Consider the following 25,719-nt stretch of genomic DNA (forward strand, 5'->3'; position numbering starts at 1 on the left):
CATTGGGATAGATACAGATATGTCGTAAGAAATTTCCGTCTGTATTGACCAGTCTCAGTGCTTGTCAAAAACAAGAAGATCAAATAAGCCAGAACATTAAATTTTACATTCAGATATATTGATGATGTTCTTTCCATTAACAATCCAAATTTTTTGATTGGGTTCCATTTATATATTCTCCAGAAATATAAATTAAAGAAACAACAGACTAGGCTTCCTCTGCCTCTTTTTCAGACTTATACTTCGAATTTGACATAAGCGGTTATCTCAGTACCAGAATCTATGACAACCGAGAAGATTTTAATTTTGAAATTATAACCCCCCCCCCCCCCCCCCCCCCACCTTAGCAGCAATATACCAACTTTACCTGCATATATAATATATATTTCCCTACTCATTCGATATTCAAGAGCTTGCAGCTGCTACTCAGACTTTATAAAACGTCGCCAGTGTCTGAGCAGAAAGTTAATGAACCAGGGCTATGTCAAAGAACGCCTCGTCCTTTTTCTAAAAAAGTTCATCGGAAAATACCAAGACCTTGTTGATAAATATTCCGTAGCAACCTCACAAATAATACATGATGTACAGATTCTAGGTACTGACGTTGTTTGTCATCTTAATTACGTGTTATAAGGTTCTTTTTATATGTTTTTTATATTTTTAACCTTTACTGTTTACTCCATTTTTGGTACTATATTTTTGGCGTGGCCTCGGTATTTATACATCCCGCCATGGTGTTTTTGTGCTATGGTCATTTTTTGTATTCTTGTCTTTCATTTTTTTGCTTAATATGTGCTTTGTCTATAGAGTGTCTACATGCCATTTTGTTTTTTTCCTTTTATGACATTGTTGTTTGTTTTTATAGTGATTAAGATTATAATTCTTGTGTGGACTGCTGTACCTTAACTTTTTGACATTTTTAGCTATTATGTCTGTTTGTTTTGCTCACACATTGTTGTATATATATTGTAATTTTATGCGACTGTCATACAAGTGAGAGGTTTAGCTAGCTATAAAACCAGGTTTACTCCACCATTTTCTACATAAGGAAATGCCTGTCTCAAGTCAGGAATGTGTTTTGGCTTTTGATTTTGCCATTTAGGACTTTCCGTTTTGAATTTTCCTTGGAGTTCGGTATTTATGTTATACTACTTTTTTAAAAATTTTTTAGCAAAAAAGAGATATCTGATTATTTAAGTGATCTTGTATCAACTCATGATTTTAGAGAATACATGGGTATGTAAAAATGAATTGATCAAACAGTACATTATTGTACATGTAAATTGTTACCAATTGACTACCATTTGGAAACCCAAGAAAATCATTGATGTTGATATTTGGCTTTAGATTCATCAATTTCACTGAGCACAGCCTTCGAATTCTCAAGAGGACATGTTTAACATCAGTGCTTCGGTACTGACAGCGTTCCTGATAAAGGTAAATCAAGACAAGTAATAGCTTTTCTAAAAAGCTTGCCGTATTTTAGCTGCTTATATTGAGATCGGTGGTTTGTGGGTGTAGGTTTTTTTTATTGGAATCTTGCACTCCAATCATTAGAATATATAGTGTCTTTTTTCCGCTGGTTTTTGATTTTAGTTGTAGTATTGGTGAATCAGGGTTATCATTGAAGGAGGCTTGATAGTCACATATGATAATATATATATATATAGTTTGTTTTGTGGAATATGATTGTTTACCCTTTATGACAATGCAAGTAGTTTTAACATGCATACTGTGTCTTGACAGTTATGTAATAGTTAGCAAGGTTATAATCAAGTTGATAAGAAAAACGTATTATTTACTTTTGAGGATTACTGCTTGACAAAATGGACTACCAGTGGCAGATCTAGAAATTTTCATAAGAGGGGGCCCGCTCCAGTCATGCTTCAGTGATTCACTACATGTATATATATGATCAACCAAAGTTTTCCCACAAAAAAAGGAGGAGGGGGTCCCCTGAAAAACTCTCTAAATCCGCCTCTGACTACTATAGTTGGCCATTCAAATATGAGAATATTACATCTTATATGTATAGAAGACAGTGGTCTCTTTAGCCAAAAATAGAAGGGCGCCGCACCCTGGGTGCCCTTAGCCACGCCCTGGGTGCCTTCAATTGCGCCCCTCCCTGACGCCTTTTTCCAAGGGGGGGGGGGGAGAATAGTAAGTTTATTTTGCTTCTTTTGGTTAATAGTGATCTGATGTATGAATGTGTATTGCCATGTTTTATGAACATGTCGTATGAATGACTTTTCTAATGCAAATTTTATAGAATAAATAATCAAAACAACAACTTATGCATCTTTATAAACAACATATACAGTAAAAAAAATGAACTTGTGATACACACAGAAACATAGACATAAGAAATGAGAAGTGCCTTTTCCTATCATAAAAAAGTGCCCTGCCCTTCACTGGCACCCTGCCCCTTTCTATTTCTAGCTGGAGCACTTCAAGTGATGAATATCTCATCTGGCTTTTGTCTTAGAAGAAGCAATTAGTTTTGAAGGTACAGGTTAATTGTTGTTATTACTAATTTCCAGATGTAGTATAACTGTAAGAAGATGTTTTGTGGTAATGGATTTGGAATGAAATATTAATTGCAAATAATTTTCTAGAAGATGTTGTCAGCTGGCTTCTTATATTTTTTATTATTTTGTCATTGTTTGTTGCGGTTTGTAATCTTGACATTATTTTTTGTAAGTTCTATAGATGAGAGCTTCATATTGGTATTATCATTTAGTGCTTTATATTTGGTTGCATGTGTAAGCATGTGCTTTTGTTAGTTGGAATATTTATATTTTCATTTCTGATGGCAACAAGTTCATGTAATACATATAGTCAGGATTATTAGTATGCGATAGTTGTTTTGTTTGTTTATTTTTATTGTCATGATTGATATGGACCATATAGCTTGCTGTTTGGTGTGAACCAAGACTTCATGTTGAAGACCGTACTTCTACCTATAATGGTTTACTTTTACAAATTGTGACTTGGATGGAGAGTTGTCTTTGGTACTGATATGACATTCTGTAATATCTATCGACAAGATTGAGAACACATTTTTTTGTAATAAAACATATTTAATTCTATGATATCATTTTTAACAATTTATCGGTAATTTGTGCATTTTTCCTTTGATGTGTTCTCTCTGATAATGTCAGTATCAGTTGACTGGTCGCGATATATAAATTATTGGGTCAGTTCGCAATTGACATGCTCGGGTGCGCTGTGTCAGGATCTTCTTTCCGCTTTCATTTACAAAATCACGCTTAATTTTTTTTTTTGCAGAATCGCAAGAGTGTTTTGGTGTTTTGGTGAATGAAACACTTCTCATATTGTTTGAAAGTTTCAGTAAAGTTAGTTTTGTCTTTTTGACAGATTGTGTGAAAATTCGAAACAGAATATGAATAAAAAACCCAATAAACTTTTAAAAAAATGCACTATTATTAATAGCTTTCCTTGCTTATTCACAATGATGTACAAAATGTATAAATATATCATCCATGCTATTCCGATCTTAGTTTTTATTCATACATAGTCTGGTGCTGTTCCAAGTATTCTTCTTTTTCTGTTTCTTGAGAAGTATTTGTTTTACCTGTTCAGTCACTATAAAGTGTTACAATTAACATTTAGACGCAACACAGAATAGTGACCAAAAAGGTACTGCTATCATATGAGAGGAGCTAGAAAAAAATTAAATGTACACATTTTCAACATTTTTGTGGGACCATGAAGATGTGGTTTCATTGTCAATATATAGACAGATATTCATAGACCAAATAACAAATAAGCAACAAATTCAAAAGTAGATGTAGGATGAATTATAGAAAGAAGGGGTACCCGGGGGCCCCAAACTTGACAAGGTTTGGTTTGGAACAAGTAATATGTCTGCATTAACATTAAATGTAGGTTTTAAAAGGGGGACCCAGATCGCCTTTCCCTAAATCCTTTTCTGAAATTAAAGGTAACCGCATATTTCTGGGCTCGATTGAAGAATATTAAGCTAAAAGAAATAGACCAAATTTGGATGACATCTATTAAAATGTTTGAAATAATTATGAAGTTGACAAGAAATGAACTTGTTCAGATAATATACAGTCAGCCTACAGACTTGTTGCCTCCTGAAATGTCCGCTTACACAGTGCTTTCCTAAAATGATTTGTAATGTGATCGTTTTCAAGATGAATGCTGAGCAAACATAGATTATGCCGTTGGTTTTCTCGTTTGAATTGTTTTACATTGTTATTTCGGGGCCTTTTATAGCTGACTATGCAGTATGGGCTTTGCTCATTGTTGAAGGCCATACGGTGACCTACAGTAGTTTATTTCTGTGTCATTTTGGTCTTTTTTGGAGAGTTGTCTTATTGGCAATCATACTACATCTTCTTTTTTTATATTATAATGACAAGATAAATGTTATGTTATCCACCCAACTAAGTAAAATATATAACTTCTCGTTGAACTTCTAAAACAACGATAAATCTGTTGATTCATATCGTATCATTCAATGCTGTCAGATGCTATGTGAAAAATAAAGAAATTTACCTTAATGTATGTTTCGGCATTGTTATTCAGTTATGTCCAAAGCAGAACTTATGAAAGGCATGCAATAATTTATTTTCAATAGATGCATTTGAAAATTTATTTTCGGCACTAGTTAAGCGACGTCAATGTTCATGATGTCATGTGATCATCTATATATATAAGAATATTTCATTAGAGTTAATTTATCAAAGATTGCTTTGAATCCTACTTATTGCTATTTGTCTGCAATTACTGGCCATCACAAAGGTTCACGTAAAATTTTGACGTCATAATACAAAATATCTGACTCCACAATGGAAAAGTGACTGTTGTATGATGTCAATGGCTGAAGCGGGACAGATTCTCAGGTTAGCTGGTACAGAATTCCATAAAGCGATTAGGTGTATGGTTATTATATATGGGTACTATGTGCAGGAGGATGAATTCTAATACATATACGTAAAATACCGGTTCGGTTTTGAATTAACATCCTGGATCTGGATTTCCTTATCAACCACCATCACTGTTAACGCATCCAAGTCATAAACTAGAGCCTTTACATAGTAAGTTGATCTGCCAATATCACATATTACAAATACTTATACAAATACAGCCGATAGATTAAACTCAGCACCATTGTATATTGATGATTATACATATAGTATCAGTTCATTCAGATTTGAAAATGTTAGCAAAATAGCAGCACCATCTGAAAATGGGAAACCTTGATTATCTCATCTCGATCATGTCAATCAAAGTAAATAGTAATTATCACCACGACGAAATATACTTGTTGTAAGACCTGACCCATTGTAATGTGAACAAATTAGAATTGGATTTATCTATATCAAATGCAGTTCTGAGTGCTGTTAATATATCAATTAACAATGACTGCTGAGCGCCACTGCGTACAGTGGCAGATCCAGAACTTTTCATAAAGGGGAGGCCTATATAATCAACCAAGGGGAGGGGTGGCCCCCAGTCCCCTCCCCCCTTTTGGATCCGCCTGGGGTGTACAACGACTCCAAAGAATAAATCATCATGTACGAGTACATTAAACTGTCTACCCCACATGCGAACATCATATGGGACCTCGCTTGGGATTTCGCTGTGTTGCAAGTATCTTGGGTTTTCAGGCATATTAAGGTTCATCTATACACTTCAACAAAAATGTCTGTGTTTACACCATGAAATTTTCTCTGAATGCAGACAAAACTGTGTAATTCTAATAGTTTTAAATCCTGGCAGCACCTAGATATATACAAGTTGTATTCATTTTGTGTTTTAAAAAGAAAAATACTTTTGTGCATTTTCCTAAACATTTTCTTTCCTTGCCACAGGTGGTGTAAAAATAAACAAAGTCATGTGAAATATTTGAGATGGTCCCCCTCAGGTAATGATTGTATTATATCATATTGATTGATATGGACGATAGAGGGACAATAGAAATCTACTCACAACAAAGGTGATTTGAATAGTGTAAATGAGTGGACTGTATCAAAGAGAACTCAGGTGTTTGTTTATTTCACCATATTCTGTGGCAAGGAAAGAAGATGTTCATCAAAATCCATAAAGTGTTTTAACTTTTTAGAACATAAATTGGATGTAACATTAATTTATCTAGGTGCTGCCAGGCATTAAAACTTTTAAAACTACACAGTTTTGTCTGTACTCGGAGAAAATTTCATGGTGAAAACACAGCCATTTTTGTTAAAGTGTATAGATGAACCTTAATTCAAATTGCTCATTGCTGCCTTTTTTAATTTCATCTATAGTCGTACACGTCTGTAAGCGTACTTTCATTCACCTCAAAAGCTAGCAAAACCTTTAAACAGACTTATTAAGAAGGGATATAGTTACGATACTGTTGTCAGGTCATTAAAGATTGCATATTTTGGCTTTAATATTGATTCACTTATAGGGTCTTTGCATCGGAATTAAACATATTTATTCTAAAACCAGTTGTTGGCATGACACGGGTTATATTCTTCTCATATATTTTATGAAGGTATAATACTAAACCCCTAACAGGAGGTATTGTGCCTGATATTCATATGATGAAGACATAATCTTTCAATTAGTTAAATTGAGGTCTGGAGCTGGCATGTCAGTAACTGCTAGTAGTCAGTTGTTATTTATGTATTATTATCATTTTGTTTATTTTCTTTTGTTTCCTATTCTGACATCGGACTCGGACTTCTCTTAAACTGAGTTTTACTGTGCGTACTGTTGTACGTTTGTTTTTTCTACATTGGCTAGAGGTATAGGGGGAGGGTTGAGATCTCAAAAAATATGTTTAACATCGCCGTATTTTTGCGCCTGTCCCAAGTCAGGAGCCTCTGGCCTTTGTTTGTCTTGTATCATTTTTAATTTAAGTTTCTTGTGTATAATTTGGAGTTTAGTATGACGTCCATTATCACTGAACTAGTATACATATTTGTTTAGGGGCCAGCTGATGGACGCCTCCGGGTGCGGGAGTTTCTCGCTGCATTGAAGACCCATTGGTGGCCTTCGGCTGTTGTCTGCTCTATGGTCGGGTTGTTGTCTCATTGACACATTCCCCATTTCCATTCTCAATTTTATTTCATTCCGATGTGTATTTATTCAGGGTAACTGTTTTTCACTAGAGAATATTGGATGTAAATAGTGTGAAAGCGTCGATCTTGATATCGTTGTTTTGTTTATTTTAGACCGATTTATTGTTTACAATGATTTTCAAGGAACCAGTTTAATTAATCTGAGTCAATCTAGTAGATCTAAATAATATTGATGATGATGAGGACGATATTTTTATAACTCAAAATACTTTATTAATGATCAAGACATTGAACTTGATATAAACCAAATTTAAAGAGCAGATTTGTTCTTACATAAAGTTTCAATTATAGAAGCATCTTTTGATATTGACATAGAAGATATGATTTTTTATGCAAGTCGACCGAAAAGCAAATACACAGAAAAACTTTGGCAATCCAATACATATAAATATTTCAATTAGTGACAATTTGAAAGCATATGATTTTATAAATTTGCATAGAAAAATTAATTAAATCTAATATTCTTTAATAAGCATTATTGTGTTATCGTGTGTTCAAAATGAGTACTAATCACTTCATCAATGTATGGATCTAAAGCACTAGTGTAATTAATCCCGGTATAAAATAACTAGTGCAATCATTCCGGTACAAAATCACTACTGTAATCATTCCTGGTTTAAATCAAAGCACCAAGGGCGCTATATGCAGTTAATCAAAAAGCCGAAGGCAAACTTGGCAGAAGTTCAGATGAATATTGTGGAAGAATTAGTGGAAATATTTATCTCAGGCATTATTCTCAGCTATTTCTGAAGTATCAAATAAAGTTTGTACAGAAATGTGTACGCTATCCAATCCTACCACTTTCAAAAGTTATTTCTTAATATTTTTAAATATTCAATGTCTAAGATTATGCACATACATGTACACTGTCCCATGTTAGGGGAGAGTTTTGTGCCAGCTAACATGTTTAAGCTGCCACATTCTGCATGTACCTGTCCATAGTGAGGACCCACTAATTTAGTGATTGTTGCTGTATATCATATTTATTTTTTATAATTGTTTTGTACATAAATCAGGATGCTTCAGTTTTATTGTTTTACATTTGTCAATTCATGGTCGTTTATAGCTTACTATGCAGTATAGGTTTTGCTAATTGTTGCAGGCTGCATGGGGGAATATTCTTATCAGAATAATAATTTCGATAATGGTGCCCAACAGTGGTGTATATATGGTTTAATTCCACTATGTACTAGAGTTTGAATATGCCATATTAGCGGTTTTAGTTGGATCAGCTGGTGCCACTAGTACTATGCACAATGATCAAATCATACCTGAAACTATCTGAAGTGGTGTAATTTTCTTGTATATTATATTACAATACATGCTTATGTTGTTAAATGGCCTAGCAATGATGCAACATATGTTTTGGAAGGCTGTACGGTTGCCTATAATTGCTTACATCCACTTCATTTGAATTTTTGTGGATACTTGTCTCATGGGCAATCATTCCACATCTTCTTATTTTTATAATAATTGTACACGTCTAATCTATAATAAGCTGTTCACACAGAGACATGTTTTGCCTATTTGTTATTTTGATAATGCAAATGTTACAATTAAAAAAGGAATACTTCAACATGTAAAATATATTCAAAGGCAATGAACCATGACTGATGGTACAGGGCTGAACAATCTCCATAGAAATGAGATGTGCCAATGTTTATACAACTGCTTACCAAATACCATTGACTTTTCATAAGTCGTTCCCTTTAAACAAACCTTAACACAAATTCAATTTCTAAGGCAATGAACCATAATGAGGAGGTGGGGATAAATAATATCCATGGAAATGAACCTTTTAAATACCAATACGTTTGCATACCAAATAGCTTTGACTTAAGATTTCTGGTAATATTAAACTGACATCATCATAATAATCACAAACTAATTCATGTAAACTAAGTAAAAGTTTATAAGTCAATAGATCATGCATATGACTGAAGGGGTAAAGACCAAATATCCGCTATGGAAATGATACATACTAATGCTTCTACACCTGCATGCCAATTATCATTGACCTACCACTATTGGTTTCCCTAATACTAACCTAATCAAAAGCTAATAAATGAATTTTCAAAGTAACATAAGGTTCCAAGTAAAAAGAGCATGATTGAGGGGGCGGCCCAAAATAATCTCAATGGAAATTAGAAATGACAAAGTTTATACAACTGCACACCAAATAGCATTGACCTAATACTATTGGTTCCCCCTAAAATGACCTAATCACAAACTTATACATATGTAAACTATGTAAAGTTTCAAAGTCAATAGACCATGACTAAGGGGGTGGAGCCAAATATTCTACATGGTAATGAAATGTGCCTATGCTTACACAACTGCTTACCAAATATCATTGACCTACCATAACCTAGACCTTATCACAAAATCACAAGCTAATACATTGTTGATGCCGCCAAAACAGCATGCCTATATATATATATATAGATGTCTCTCTTTTCGACTCTGTCAAGGCAAGACAAAAATTGCAACAAAATTAATACAAATATTTGGCCATCTTTTTTTAATAATTTTATATTCCTCATTTCTTAGATATATTAATGCTGTGTTCACACATAATTCGAATTCGATTAGCATTAACTGATTTGAATTTATATTTTAATACCCATTCGAAAAGTTTAACATGTTTAATGTCCAAATGTAAATTCTACTTCAAATTGCAATACGCGCCAAAATTGCTTTACTGTCCAAATGACGTTAACTTTTAATTCAATTTATCAATTAATCTATTATAGTTTAATTTGAATTACAATTTAGAAAGTGTTCACACCAAAGTTTAATCGAATTCACTCAAAAAGGCATTTCTAATGAGATTTGGATAATGCAAATTAGCCAATTTGAATTAGATTCGAATTAAAAAAAGAAGAGTGTGTGAATGCGATTAGCGAATTCGATTCGCATTAGATTTGAATTCAATTCAAAATGAAAAAAAGAATATTGTGTGAACTTGGTTCGCATTCAATTCAAATTAAACTTACGTTTGAACAAGGCATTAAACAAGTGACAAATATGCATTCAGTAAATAATAAAATTGAAAAGAATCCACAATCAAAATACTGCTGCGTAATTATTGTAATAAGTAATTCTCCTTGGTACAATTTAACCTTACTCTTGGATTGTTAAGAATACAAACTAAAATATTTCATGTTTCTGCACAATGCATCAATATCATGAATTCCAACTATCTTTATATAACTTCATGCAAAAAGTTTTGGATTACTAGGCATACTTCTTAGTGCACAATAATAAAAATTGCTAGACCGATTGGCGCACTTAATAATAATTAATATTCATGTGTTGTTACTGCTGGCAAGTTTATAATTATTCCTGTCAGAAAGCTGAACCAAAACTTGTCGGACTAGTCAACATGATGAGACCTGGCATAAACAATCTTCAACATTGATCATATATGTAGATATACATGTACATAACATCATAGTAGTCTAGAGTTTCATTGCTGTTATGGAATTATTGTGGATAATCCAGGTGCTACAGAGAATCATGTATTGTACATGTACATGTATGCCTTGCGTCTTCTAGTATTAGCCATTGCCAAAGGTTGGAATCAAGCTGAAACAGAAACAGAAACAAATACATATAGGTATAATATTGCTTATTTTGACAAATACAATGTAGCAAAAAAACTTCATGTCTAAATCTTTATGTATTAGCTTTGTCCATTTTCATTGATGCTATAATAATTAATGTTTATATTCTCTGGGGTCCCATGTCAGGAGCCCCTGGCCTTTGTTAGTGTTGTATGATTTTTAATTTTAATTTCTTGTGTATATTTCTGATTTTAGTATGAAGTCCATTATCACTGAACTAGTATACATGTTTGTTAAGGGGCCAGCTGAGGCAAGCCTCCGGGTGTGGGAGTTTCTCGCTGCATTGAAGATCCATTGGTAACCTTCGGCTGTTGTCTGCTCTTTGATCGGGTTGTTGTCTCTTTGACACATTCCCTATTTCCATTCTAAATTTTATTTGAAATTATAAGTAAATTAAAATATCTTGATTACGGTTTCACTATCTCCCATTACTATTATCATAATAAAAAAAAACATTTATTTGAACTTTAACTGTAATAGGAATTAAGAAAAAAAACTGTTTGTAACTTCAACTTGTTGACAACGTTAACGTTACCTTCTTTTCGTATCATGCGATTTCTTTTTGCAGTATTTTCATGGAAAAGTCGTTTACCAGCATCAAGTTGCTGAAGGAAACGCATAGAAATGATTCTAGAAGTTTAAATATGAAAAATTCATAAAAAGAAACATCGAAAAAGTTGTATTTTTCACGGAAATTGAAAAGTCCTTGTAAATCAAAAACATTTACGGTGTGAGACGCGTCACAAATTCGGACTTAATATTTTACAAAGATATGCAACTTTGGAAGTTAAATAATGCCGTCCTTTAGAAAATAATTGTTAAAGTTTTAATCTCAATATTATTTGAAGCACATTGAGCTAAATCAAAGCACATGTAGCAGCCTGTAACACCAACGCCTGAACTAAAAACACAAAGGAAACCATCTTGAAATGACCTTGACATCGACCAATCAGATCTCTAGTTTTAGTTCATTCAATAACAATAACAACAACTTGATTTGACAAGCATGAAGCTCATTTACGAGACAAACGGAATATATAGTGTTAACAAGAAAAAAAATGAGCATGCAGTTAATTAAAATGATTTAAATAATCAAAATCATCTCAGACAAAAACGAATAAAATGATTAATATTAATTACCTTCGTATTATCTGAATCCACCAAATTTAGAACGTCCTTGATTTACGTTTTGTCGACGAAGTTAAAATTACCGCCAACTGAGACTTAACACCGTGTCATATTAGTCACAGCCGTTATACAATATTCCTGCGCTTTTTGCCATTTGGCAAATGTAAACGACTTGTAATTAGAGATTTTCGGCGATTAAATATTTCATACAATTGTTCTTTGACATCTTAGCCAAAAGCACAGGGGATAATAATCTACATAAAGATTTCAAACGAGCACTACTTTCTATGTGCAACTTCAAAACTTTTGGGTGGTACGACGATCATTTTAGGTTTTTCTGGTCATATTTTTTGTATTCCAGAATAAAAAGTATGAAGAAAGTGTTCAATTAGTTATAAATAACATAATAGCCAGCCAGATAATAACAATGGCACATATTTCAGCATTTATTGGGTAAAACACAAATCTAGGGTGCTCGCATAAAGCAGCTTAACTGCTTAAAAATACTAGTGTGAACATTCCTTGGATGAAAACTCTCCACTTTTTACATAAATCAACTATGCAATTTTCAAATACACTAAAAACTATTAAGCCACATTTTATAGATATTTCTCCTTCAAAAAACCCTTTTTAGAACCTTATAATGACTGTTGGATGTTTTACACTGGACCCGGATAGAAAAACCTAGTGAATATTTGTTGGTGGATAAAAATCACTGGGGATTTTCTTCCTCCGGATAAAGTACACTGGCGGAATCAAACCACTGTTACACGTCCAGCTAGAGGGGTCATTAAACAAACTATAGTGCACTGAAACTCTTGCTCATAACTAAACAGTGATGCTTGGTGTTTGCTTCCTAGCACACACGCAACCATATTACTCACCTTGTTTGTTTTCTATTCTTCTAATCAGCTGTTTATCGGCAATTGTCTGTTTTGTTTACATCAGAAATCAATGAAGCGGTGAATGCGCGGGAAACGAAAGGACATCTTCGTATCAATACGGTAAATTCCGTGATTTGAATATTTTGTAATCAATATCTTCAAGCAATGAAAAATATGAGGATAACATTTCTAATCATAGAGCACACGTTTTGTTTATTTACTATTTAAAATTATAGTTTATGAAGAAATAAAGCAAAATATGTTTCAATACGCACTATAAAGTGAAGATTAGATGTATTATTGGTTTGTTTTTGAAAGAACATTAAAAATCCATAAATACACACCTTTGTACCAAAATTGCAACAAAATATCAAGATAACATAAATTTCATCATCACAGAATGATATTATTTGCTCAAATTGACAGGGCTTCGTGAACTAAATTTGGCTTAAATTATGATAGCAATTGAACACTTCATTATGGTTTCTACCAATGACCTACTATCATGATTTTTATCCGACCCCACTTACGGACGCGTTGACCTATAATGCATACAACTCAATAATAGCCAATCAGACGTTAAGATATCCTTCACTTCCCCCAGAAGCAGCCCGGAAGCAGCTGAGATGCAGCCGTTTAATGTTATTTATAACCAATGAGATACCGTCAACAGATTTACCACATTCCAGACGTCCAGCCTCTGACAAATCAGACCGTATCACCATGGTGATACGGTAAAAAGTGTGTGGGACATAATAATCTTTAGAGTGTTATTTTCATAAATATTACTGAACCTAGTATCAATGATGAGTTTATTTAGATGCATTCGGCTATTATTTAATGTCCATTTCTGGTCATTACATGTAGCTCTTTACATTTCTACATATTTATACATCCCTGGCTTACAATTGTTAGGTTTGAGTATTCCTGGTAAAGGTAATTCAAGAAAGAGCTTCGGACGTCCGAAATGTTTTATAGTGATATTTTCATTGACTTAGCAAGTGACGCAACAATGAAACGGAGTACCTTTTATCACTCCTTTACATACCTACATTAACAAATAAAAATAACAAAAATCTTCTCTGCATTGTCACATCACATGACTCAATATATTGAGGGTTTACTTTTAACTTCTAATTTAACTAAATCGACGCGCAAACAAACTTTTCTGTCGAAATGGATACGATTTTCATTTTTTTCCAACATGATTGATAAGGCATTTACAGTAACAACTTCAATTTCCGATTCCAATTTTGGTTGATATATTTTATGTATTCTTTGTTAAAAACAGGCTAGGGTAGGGTTAAAGTTAAAATGTCAGGATCCAAAAGATTCAAGGCTTTCCATTGATGTATAAGATTTTTTATTAGCTTCATTGGTGTTTTTTGAATAACGGTGTCATTGAGAGAATTGCGACATGTCGTACAAGCACCTGCTCGGTATTTCGACGTATCTGAAAAATATCAAAATTTATATGGTATGACTTGCTACGAATACATTAACAATCTGCAAAATTGGACCTAAAGCAATATTAAAAAAAAACCCCAAAATCACAAGAATCAACTTTATACCTAAAATAAATTCAACTACCGATAATTTGTAGTAGATCTAAAATTAAAAAGAATTAAAAGTATATATTATGCATAGATGATTCACCAGGATTACAGCATTTTGAATAACAGACAACAACCACTTCGTGCTTTATGTACCAATTAAAAGCACGATCCATGACTGCACGTTAAATATATCATTAATTGTTTTAATGTACCTCAGTGAAGGGTACACATAGTAGACATAACTATTTTCATCTTTCATATTCATTTTTAAAGTATTTTTTTTTAATAAATAACCGGTACAACAGAAAAACAAAGGATATGGGGTATCCATTCATGACACAAAATTAGTACATGCACAGCAAATAAACACACAAAAAGCAAAGGAACAGCGCTTTTATTGCTGTTCTTCATCTTAAAGTCACAGTGAGGCCTTCAACACGGAGCAAGAATGGCGTATTTTATCATTTTAAGGTTCTTTCAACTACAAAAAGGCATAAGTACTCTCAATTCGTACTTTCGTGTTAATTTGACCTGTTACACAATTTGAAATGCATTTTTGTTATTCAATGTTTACTTATTTTGTGTTATATCTCGTCTCACTATTTTTAATATGTACCACCTTTGATAAGTATTTAGTATGACGATAAATTTTCACTGCTGTTCTCGTACTATGAACAACAAATTTATTTATTTATTTTGTAAAAAATATCTCCGTACTCCTAACAACAAAATTATTATATTTAAATTTACCTTTGTACGTTATCTTATTTAACGCCATTTTGTCCAAGGTTATAGTTGTCTTTTTGACACTGTTTCATAGATCAAATGTATTCGTTCAGTGTATGTTTACTTGTTTTTGTTAATATGTCTTTTTGATTGAGTTAAGCCATTTCAATTGATAATTTATAGTGTGTCTTTCTATGTTGATATGTTACTATTTCAGGTTAGGGTGAAGGTTGGCGCCTGTTAAAACGTTTAAACCCGCTGCATTTGTTTGCACCTGTCCTAAGTCAGGAACCTGTTTCAGTGGTTGTCGTTTATTGATGTGGTTTTTAAATGTTTCTCGTTTCTCGTTTTTATATAGATTAGACCGTTGGTTTTCCTGCTTGAATTGTTTTACACTTGTCATGTTGGGGCCCTTTATAGCTTGCTGTTCGGTGTGAGCCAAGGCTCCGTGTTGAAGGCCGTACTTTGACCTATAATTGTTTACTTTTTACACATTTACTTTTTTTGTGACTTGGATGGAGAGTTGTCTCATTGGCACTCATACGACATCTTCTTATTTCTATATATTATGACCCCTTTGAATTATTTATAGATACCTGTTTCTTGTTATATTTTATTCTTACATTAAATAATTTTTCAATAAGTCTATTCAAGCAAGAGTGACAAAGTTTAGCGGGACAAAAAAAGGTATATTTGAAATGTTTATGTCATAATATCTGAATATAAGAAGTTACAATTGAGCACAGTAAATGGAATATTGCCGTTTTTACTAATTCCTCTTTAACCTCGATTATCCTTTGAATAAAAGGCAAACTAATTTTTATACACCATTGACACCATGACCGTGCGATATCAAATTCTATGGGATCAAAAGGAAAATATTAACCACGAAAAAACATTTCATGCAGTTGTTAATATCGAAAAAGCAAATACATAGCTTCAAATTAGCAAAAGATGATAAAAATCTAATTTCCATGTCTTTGAACTTTTAAAAAAGCATATACGTATTTCAATTGAATATATTGTAAAATTTCAAAATACCACTCACAAAAAATAAAATGACAATTTCATGGCTATAACGAGATAAAGGCGTTTCCATGTTGGACATATAACTGTATACATACAAATACTGAGAAATTATTATAATATTAAAGAAAAGACACTAAGGCATTTTACGTGAAATCTTTAATTTTAACTTTGTTATATACGAATTTACAGATTCTCATTAAAAACCAAATAAGAGATAGATGGTTAAAATTTTTACGGTTAATTCAACTGGATATTAAAAACTCAATCATAGCCGAAATGTCAAATATAATATGAAATTAACTTAAAAAAGAAAATATTATCTAAAACCTGACATAACTTTTTTTTTATTTATTTCAAAGCCTTACGAGGAGCAGATTGAACAGGATGTAGAAAATATAGAAAAAACTTTCATCAATATGTACGCACTGTGCTAATTCATCATACCATAAACGATAACGAACAGTCTAAATATTCTTAAAATTGTAAGTAAATATTTTTTCTTTAAATTGATTTGTACTAAAAAATCTTTATAAATTTCTTAAATGTTGAAATAATTTAGATTATTTGTATATAATTGTTACATGAAATTATAGCAAATATCAATCAATCGATCAATCAATCATAAAAACTCCAGCTAAGGTCATCTCTGTCTGGGGAGTTAGTTTTAGTATAATAACGTAATTTTTGTACGTGAAACTTTTACGTACTGGTTACGGACATCGTCCACCAACACCAGTATTAAAAGTATGATGATGATTTATGTGTGCATATGTGATTCTGGAAATTTTTTTTATCAGTCACGTTCGAAACCAAAGTTTACGCCAACTGAAAGTGTAAAACCTTCAGAATATGACCTATGTAAAACGGCGAAAAACTACTAAGGTTTTTTGTCTGCTGGACTAAATCCAGCTGAGGACCACCTCCGGGTGCGGGATTTTCTCGCTACGTTGAAGACCCAATGGTGGCCTTCGGCTGTTGTCTGCTCTTTGGTCGGGTTGTTGTCTCTTTGACATATTCCCCATTTCTATTCTCAATTTTATTTAAATGTATGAACTGGAAATGAAGACCACTTGCATCCGTTTTGGGAAAATAATTTATTATACAGATTTCCTTGGGCACAAAACGCGTTGATCGCGAGTAACGATTTGGATCTAGAAAACATATGCCCATCCATTTCTAACTAAAACATTGTTCGTTTGCACTCAACGCATTTTAAAGTTCTCTGCAATCATTCATGGTAAAAACTATATTAATGAAACATTCGCGAGCTGACAGTCCACCAACCTATAGTTATATCTTATATCATACTAAATAAAGACAACAGTTGCTCTTCTATGATACTAAACCCGGTTTATAATGTATTTCTGTTTACATAATAAAAAGATTCAAAAATTCTTTTAAATTTGACAAATACGATATTTTCTTGAACACTTTGTTTCTCAACTTCTTTCTAAAACAATTTTGCGTTACATATTGACTATATCCATTTGTTTTTCATATTTATATGCTTTTCAATGACGTATGAGACATATATTTAGTTATGGTATAAAGGGTATCCATTTAAAATCCGATATAGGGTATTTTCCAGGTTATATTCATAACACACAAAACCTAAGTTATGTCTTATTTTGTTTACATAAGGGACGAATGGTCCCTTAAAAAATCCTTTACGCATTTTATAATATTTCCCCTATGTATTTGGTATGCAGGTCCTCTGTAAAACCTCCAAGGGTCCGTGGGTGGCTTGTTGTAAGGAAAAATGTCTGTCCCTATCCAATATACTTAGTACCCTCATTTTCCAGTGGCAGTCTAAATTTCCCCGACCTTCATCCCGGACGGCCTCAATTACAGGACCTACCTATTGTACTTATTGTTGATTTGTTCTCGTCCTGAACATGCATGAAATATTTGATATTATACTTTAAGCAACCAACAATCAAACAATCCTTCAACGGAAGGTACCAAGACCTTGTTGATAAATATTCCGTATCAACTTCACAAATAATACATGATGGTCTTGAAGTATAGATTCTGCATACTGACGTTGTTTATCATCTTAACAACGTGTAATATTGTTCTTTCATTTGTCTTTGTTCTATTATTAATATTACTTTTACTGTTTGGTTTGTTTTCTGTGATATCCATTTGACGTGGCTAGGTACTTATACATCCCGTCAATGTGTTTGTATTATCTTTCATTTTTACTGGTGTGTTTTGTATATGCGACTTTTTGTGTTTCTTTGGTTCTTATTACGTGACTCTGTACTTTAAAAGATCCCGTCATTATGTTATTGTTCTATTATATGTCATTATGTTATTGTTCTATTATATGTCATTATGTTATTGTTCTATTATAAATTTGAAAATACTTTGAACGACAAACGACAATTTTACCCATATTTTGACTATTTTATTTATAATGTCTGTTTTGTTCACGCATCGTTGTAAATATAACGGAATTTGTTAAGACTGTCGTACAAGTGAGAGGTTTAGCGCTACAAAACCAGGTTCAATCCACCATTTTCTACATTTGAAAATGCCTGTACCAAGTCAGGAATATGACAGTTGTTGTCCATTCGTTTGATGTGTTTTGTCATTTGATTTTGCCATGTGATTAGGGACTTTCCGATTGAATTTTCCTCGGAGTTCAGTTTTTTTGTGATTTTACTTTTTTTCGTAAAAGAAGTCTTTGTCTTTTTCTGTCTGTATATGTAATATTTACCGCTTGAATTCAGCCATGCGTCATCATGCAATTTTTCAAGAGATTATTGATCCGTTGTAACATGCGATTAAGTTATCTCCTCAAGAAATTATACTTAGTATAAACAAAAATACATTTTACCATCTGCATTTGCATATGTTATATATTTTTTTTAAAAACAACGTTGCCCCTTTTTATCCATTAAGTAATGTACGTATGACTTTGATTTTATAATCAGTTGCGTCTCAGCTATTAAGCCCCTCGTTATACACTTTTCGTATATCTTTGCTAACAGTAGGTGTTACAAGTGGTTGTAAATAACTACAAAACCAGTTAATGTCGTAGAACATAATAGCTACGAAAATAAGTCTAATAAATTGCGCTGGTATATATGTCGTTGCTTACCTGCATGCACATGACGTCCGAAGAACCTGCATCCGTGGTGTGGCGAAAAGTTGTTACTCCCCACTAAACTTATTGAGTTTACTAAGACTTTGTCTTCGCCTCATTATATCGATATTCATTGACATGGTGTGCAGACTGCTAAGTTGATCATCAAGCTCCTATAAATAATTGTTGTGACTAAGTGTGAACTTCAAAACCAAGTCAAGTATAATAAAACCAAATCAAACAGGACCGGTAGCATCTCATACCAAATTTAAAAAACGCAATACTATCAACGAAACATATCCATAATGCTCAACAAAGGCAATCAAGGCCTCGAGCCGTCTGTGCGATAACTGTATCAGGTAGTCAATGACGTCAATCACCCCACAGCACCAGTAGTAGTAGAAGTAGAAGTAGTAGTAGTGGTAAACTTGGCGGTACATACCGTGGAGTTTCCTTTAAATGTCAGCACACAAATTGTTTTGATCAACGAATATTTAAATGATACATAAACGTCATTGTTGCAGTGTCATTATTTGTTAAAGAGCCTAGTGTAAGATAAACTATTTGTTATTTTAATTTTTCATACCTCGAAATTGAACACTGAATAATGAGCTATTTGATTATTAAATTTGATATTTTCTGTATAAAAATAAGGAGATGTGGTATGATTGCCAATGAGACAACTATCCACAAAAGTTCAAATGAAATGGATGTAAGCAATTATAGGCAACCGTACGGCCTTCAACAATGAGAAAAACCCATACCGTATGGTCGGCTATAAAAGGCCCCGACATGAAAAAAATGAAACAATTCAATTGAGAAAACTAAACGGTCTAATTTATAACAAAAGAATTTACGAACAACAAATATGACAGACATGAACCAACGACAACCACTGGACTACAGGCTCCAAACTTGGGACAGGCACATAAAGAATGTGGCGGAGTTAAACATGTTTGTGAACGCTCAACCCTCCCCCTTACCTGGGACAGTGGTGTAACAGTACAACATAAGAACTCATTTAGATTCTGAAATAGGAAAGGTGGTCTTAGTTTTAGGGTAACCTTTACGCAACTAAGGTAGCAATTTAGGAATTTAGATGCATTCGTATATCAAGGATTAAAGTAAGAATATAATACTAGTATTTTATATATGAAAATATTCAAATGCTGGACCTTCTCATTAAGCAACAAGTATGATATATAATAGAACATCTTAATGTGTATCTATTCTTGGAGTTCGGTACTTTTGTTATTTTACTTTTTACAGACAGTGAAGCAAAGAAAATCTGTTAAATCACGATGAGTTGTCCTCACCCTCCAGCTATATCAGGTGGTACAAGCGAAGTGGTTAACGATGTGGCTACTTATACCTGTAATACTGGCTACAAAATCAATGGTAGTCCACAGATCGGCTGTTACAATGGACAATGGTCACGTCCGCTTCCAGAATGTTCGCTAATAAACACAGCCAACCAGTATTGGTTAGATATTACCAACAACCAAGATGAAAGTACAGTAATTTATTGTATTTATTTACAAATTAGGTCATGAGATCAAAAACATTTTCTTGTCGTGGTTTTCTTTTCTAAACAGGGTTCCACGACACAAAACACAAAAATTCTGCATGATGTAGGTTAATAACATACAGTTATTTGATAACGCAACATAAACATGGCTTTTGTGAGCAGAAATTTACGCAAAACAATCTCTTCACTAGAAGTATTATCAACAGCCTGTACAATCTACAAAATACACTCACAAAAGATTGAAACAAATTCATAACTAGCTATATGAATTGAGAAAAATCAATTAAAAATACTGTAGGTTGCATTTCTGTAAATATAGACAATGCAATTTCCCATAGGAACTCCCTTTACGGCTAAAACTGTGCCACTTTTACTATGAAGTTTCGTGAAAAATTATAACCTAGAAAGGAAAGTTGATATGCACTTCTATCTTATTCAAAGGTCAAAACATTGGGCTGTGCGGCATATTTTCAACATTTATATGCCCCGAACTTCTAAGAGTTTAAACTAATACTTACGTTCTGTACTACCCCTACCTTCACTTTAGGTGACCCTCAGAATTCAAAATTCCCTGCAACCATTGTAAATATACTGGTAACATTCCCAAGTTATGTCTCTATGAGATGAAACATGGAGATCATATCTGGGAACCAGTACGTAAACATACAAAATATCTATGAATATTATATATCTCCCCAAAAGAGGCGTGGTTTGTAAAACAGCTGTATTTACAAAGTGCAGCCTGTAATTTGGACAGCGCAGATGTGCATATTATATTTGTTTAACAATTCAGCAATACTTTATCTTTAGAAAGACAAACAAACCTTTTGCAGCAATAAAATGATTGCAAACCGTCGAATAATTCAAATTCCCGCCCAGAATGCACGGGTGGTACACCTTTGCAAATTAATACGCTTAACGGGACTACTTGGTCTTGTAACGAAAAGAAATGTTCTTAAAACATATTTCTGTTAGCCATATCCTGACTAGCCAACACACATCTGAGGTCAGCAAATGAAGTTTACTTTGATTTTACTAGAAAAAATCATACATCAGCACCGTTCCGTAACGTCCTTGAGAACTGTACTCTGAGTAAGAAAGGTCATTGAGACTTTAAAACTGAAATGTGCTCCGTGTTCACTAGACTCGCAACCTTAAACAGAAAAAAGTCTTCGGAGTAGAAAGGGTGTTGTTGCCTTCTTTTCAGACGCCTAATTACACGATTCCCCTAAACGATGTCAAAACATATTTTAAGATACTTTGAATTTTTACAGTGCTGACGTTTTATTGCTGAAGTTGAAGCCATATTCAAATTTCCTTGCAAATAAGAAACTCGTTAAAACATGAAAAGAATGGAATTACTTAAAATGTGACGCCATATTATATTTAGAGAATGTTTTACTGTGTTATCTGTATCAATTTAATATTTTATCCTTTTGTGAATTTGTTGTAGTACCTATTTGGTTAATTGCAATGGTTGGCTTGGCAGCAGTCCTAGCGGTAATTTTACTCCTGGTGTGTTTAGCAGCAATTATATGGAAGCTATTCGGGTATGTACTTGCGTTATAGTTCTGTTACATAATGGTGAGTTTTTTATTCCGTGGATCTACATAACACATTCATGAACTTATACCATATCTAATAGTATGACGTTACATATGAAAATAAGGAGATGTGGTAAAATTGCTAATGAGAAAGCTTTCGTTTAAAAAAAAATAAAGGACAAAGACGTGAATTACCGATCACCATACTGCCTTCAATAACTTACAAAACCATACAGCTTACAATAAAAAGGACCAGTATGGCAAAATGTGAAACAATTATGACGAGAAAACCAACGTCCTGATTAATAATAGACAAATGAACGATAAATGATATTGCAGACAACGACTACCAAGGATGTAATATTAAGATATTTATTCCGAGAAAAAATCGTTCCTCAAATGTCTAAACATATTGTTGCTCTTTTTAATGTATAAAGTAAAAGTAAAAAAAGAGGCGGAATATTAAGGGACATTCAAAACTAATAAGATGGAACAAAATTAAAGACGACGAAAAGACAATCAATTATTGTGGAAAAGGCGATTAAAATGTTATTTAAAGAACACCAGTAGCAAGTGAATTTATAGATAAATATGGAAAATTGATGGGAATAATTAAAATGAAAAAAATATTGAAAAACAAAAATAGATATCCATGAAAGTGTGGATTACCTTTAGCTGTATTTAGCAAAACCTTTCGGAATTTTGGGTCCTCAATACTCTTCAACTTCGTACTTGATTAGGTTTTTTTTTAGCGTTTTGGAATCAGCGTCACTGATGAGTCTTTTGCCGTAGACGAAACGCGCGTCTGGTGTTTAAAATGTTTAGCCAGGTATCTATAATGAGTTTATTTCAAATAACATTTTCTGTTCATTTTTTGTTTTCTTAAATTTGAAACCAAGTAAATATAAAAAAAAAATAATCCAGTGTTATGGAAGGTCACTTGAAAAAAGCGGAATAAGTCAAAATAGTTCCATTCTCTCTGGCAAAAAATCGGCTTGATTATTCCAATTTACTAGGCCGAAATTGATAATCGACACAGCCTCTGTTAAACCCATAATAACGGTGTATCGATGTCATGTATATATTTGTTCCCTCCTTCCAACTGCATTGCGAAGCTTTGTACCTTTCTCCTGTCACTTCAGCGTCACTGGTAGGATAAGGCTTGTACCTTTCTTCTGTCACTTCAGATTCACTGGTAGGATAAGGCTTGTACCTTTCTCCTGTCACTCCAGCTTCACTGGTATGATAAGCCTTGTACCTTACTCCTGTCACTTCAGATTCACTGTCACTTCACTGGTAGGATAAGGCCTGTGCCTTTCTCCTGTCACTCCAGCTTTACGGGTAGGATAAGGCTTGTACCTTTCTCCTGTCACTCCATCTTCACTGGTAGGATAAGCCTTGTACCTTTCTTCTGTCACTTCAGCTTCACTAGTAGGATAATGCTTGTATTTTTCTCCTGTCCCTTCAGCTTCTCTTGTTTGATAAGCCTTGTACCCTACTCCTGTCACTTCAGATTCACTGTCACTTCACTGGTAGGATAAGGCGTGTGCCTTTCTCCTGTCACTTCAGATTCACTGTCACTTCACTGGTAGAATAAGCCTTGTACCTTTCTCCTGTCACTTCAGATTCACTGTCACTTCACTGGTAGGATAAGGCTTGTACCTTTCTCCTATCACTGTCACTTCACTAGTAGGATAAGGCTTGTACCTTTCTCCTATCACTTCAGCTTCACTGGTAGGATAAGGCTTATACCTTTCTTCTGTCACTCCAGCTTCACTGGTAGGACAAGGCTTGTACTTTTCTCCTGTCACTTCAGCTTCAATGGTAGGATAAGGCTTTACCTTTCTTCTCTCACTTCAGCTTCACTGGTAGGATAAGCCTTGTACCTTTTTCCTGTCACTTCAGATTCATTGTCACTTCACTGGTAGGATAAGGCTTGTACCTTTCTCCTGTCACTTCAGCTTCACTGTCACTTCACTAGTAGGATTAGGCTTGTACCTTTCTCCTGTCACTTCAGCTTCACTGGTAGGATAAGCCTTGTACCTTTTTCCTGTCACTTCACTGGTAGATAAGGCTTGTGCCTTTCTTCTGTCACTCCAGCTTCACTGGTATGATAAGCCTTGTACCTTACTCCTGTCACTTCAGATTCACTGTCACTTCACTGGTAGGATAAGGCTTGTGCCTTTCTCCTGTCACTCCAGCTTCACGGGTAGGATAAGGCTTGTGTCTTTCTCCTGTCACTCCATCTTCACTGGTAGGATAAGCCTTGTACCTTTCTTCTGTCACTTCAGCTTCACTAGTAGGATAATGCTTGTACTTTTCTCCTGTCCCTTCAGCTTCGCTGGTTTGATAAGCCTTGTACCTTACTCCTGTCACTTCAGATTCACTGTCACTTCACTGGTAGTATAAGGCGTGTGCCTTTCTCCTGTCACTTCAGATTCACTGTCACTTCACTGGTAGGATAAGGCTTGTACCTTTCTCCTATCACTGTCACTTCACTAGTAGGATAAGGCTTGTACCTTTCTCCTATCACTTCAGCTTCACTGGTAGGATAAGTCTTATACCTTTCTTCTGTCACTCCAGCTTCACTGGTAGGACAAGGCTTGTACTTTTCTCCTGTCACTTCAGCTTCAATGGTAGGATAAGGCTTTACCTTTCTTCTCTCACTTCAGCTTCACTGGTAGGATAAGCCTTGTACCTTTTTCCTGTCACTTCAGATTCACTGTCACTTCACTGGTAGGATAAGGCTTGTACCTTTCTCCTGTCTCTTCAGCTTCACTGTCACTTCACTAGTAGGATTAGGCTTGTACCTTTCTCCTGTCACTTCAGCTTCACTGGTAGGATAAGCCTTGTACCTTTTTCCTGTCACTTCAGATTCACTGTCACTTCACTGGTAGGATAAGGCTTGTACCTTTCTCCTGTCACTTCAGATTCACTGTCAATTCACTGGTAGGATAAGGCTTGTACCTTTCTCTTGTCACTTCAGCTTCACTGGTAGGATAAGGCTTGTACCTTTCTCCTGTCACTTCAGCTTCACTGTCACTTCACTTGTAGGATAAGGCTTGTACCTTTTTCCTATCACGTCAGCTTCACTCTCACTTCACTGGTAGGATAAGGCTTGTACCTTTCTTTTGTCACTTTAGCTTCACTCTCACTTCACTTGTAGGATAAGCCTTGTACCTTTCTCCTGTCACTTCAGATTTAATGTCACTTCACTGGTAGATAAGGCTTGTACCTTTCTCCTGTTACTTCAGCTGCACTGTCACTTCACTGGTAGATAAGGCTTGTACCTTTCGCCAGTCACTTCAGCTTCACTGTCACTTCACTTGTAGGATAAGGCTTGTACCTTTTTCCTATCACTTCAGCTTCACTCTCACTTTACTGGTAGGATAAGGCTTGTACCTTTCTCTTGTCACTTCAGCTTCACTCTCACTTTACTGGTAGGATAAGGCTTGTACCTTTCTCTTGTCACTTCAGCTTCACTCT

General features: G+C 34.1%; 1 protein-coding gene and 1 long non-coding RNA gene across 3 annotated transcripts in view; one reads left to right on the forward strand and one right to left on the reverse strand.

Moving 5' to 3' along the window:
* LOC127727247 (40S ribosomal protein S21-like) overlaps window positions 1-25,719 on the forward strand; it is a 1,096,693-nt gene that overhangs the window by 216,427 nt on the left and 854,547 nt on the right. The window lies entirely within an intron of this gene.
* Window positions 9,616-11,807, reverse strand: LOC127727250 (uncharacterized). The gene is made up of 2 exons (XR_007993827.1): window positions 11,283-11,807; window positions 9,616-10,709 (listed from the first exon to the last, which is right to left on the reverse strand). It is a non-coding gene; the product is annotated as an uncharacterized LOC127727250 (long non-coding RNA).

This window comes from Mytilus californianus, unplaced genomic scaffold (assembly GCF_021869535.1).
Source record: "Mytilus californianus isolate M0D057914Y unplaced genomic scaffold, xbMytCali1.0.p SCAF_19, whole genome shotgun sequence".
Taxonomy (NCBI): domain Eukaryota; kingdom Metazoa; phylum Mollusca; class Bivalvia; order Mytilida; family Mytilidae; genus Mytilus; species Mytilus californianus.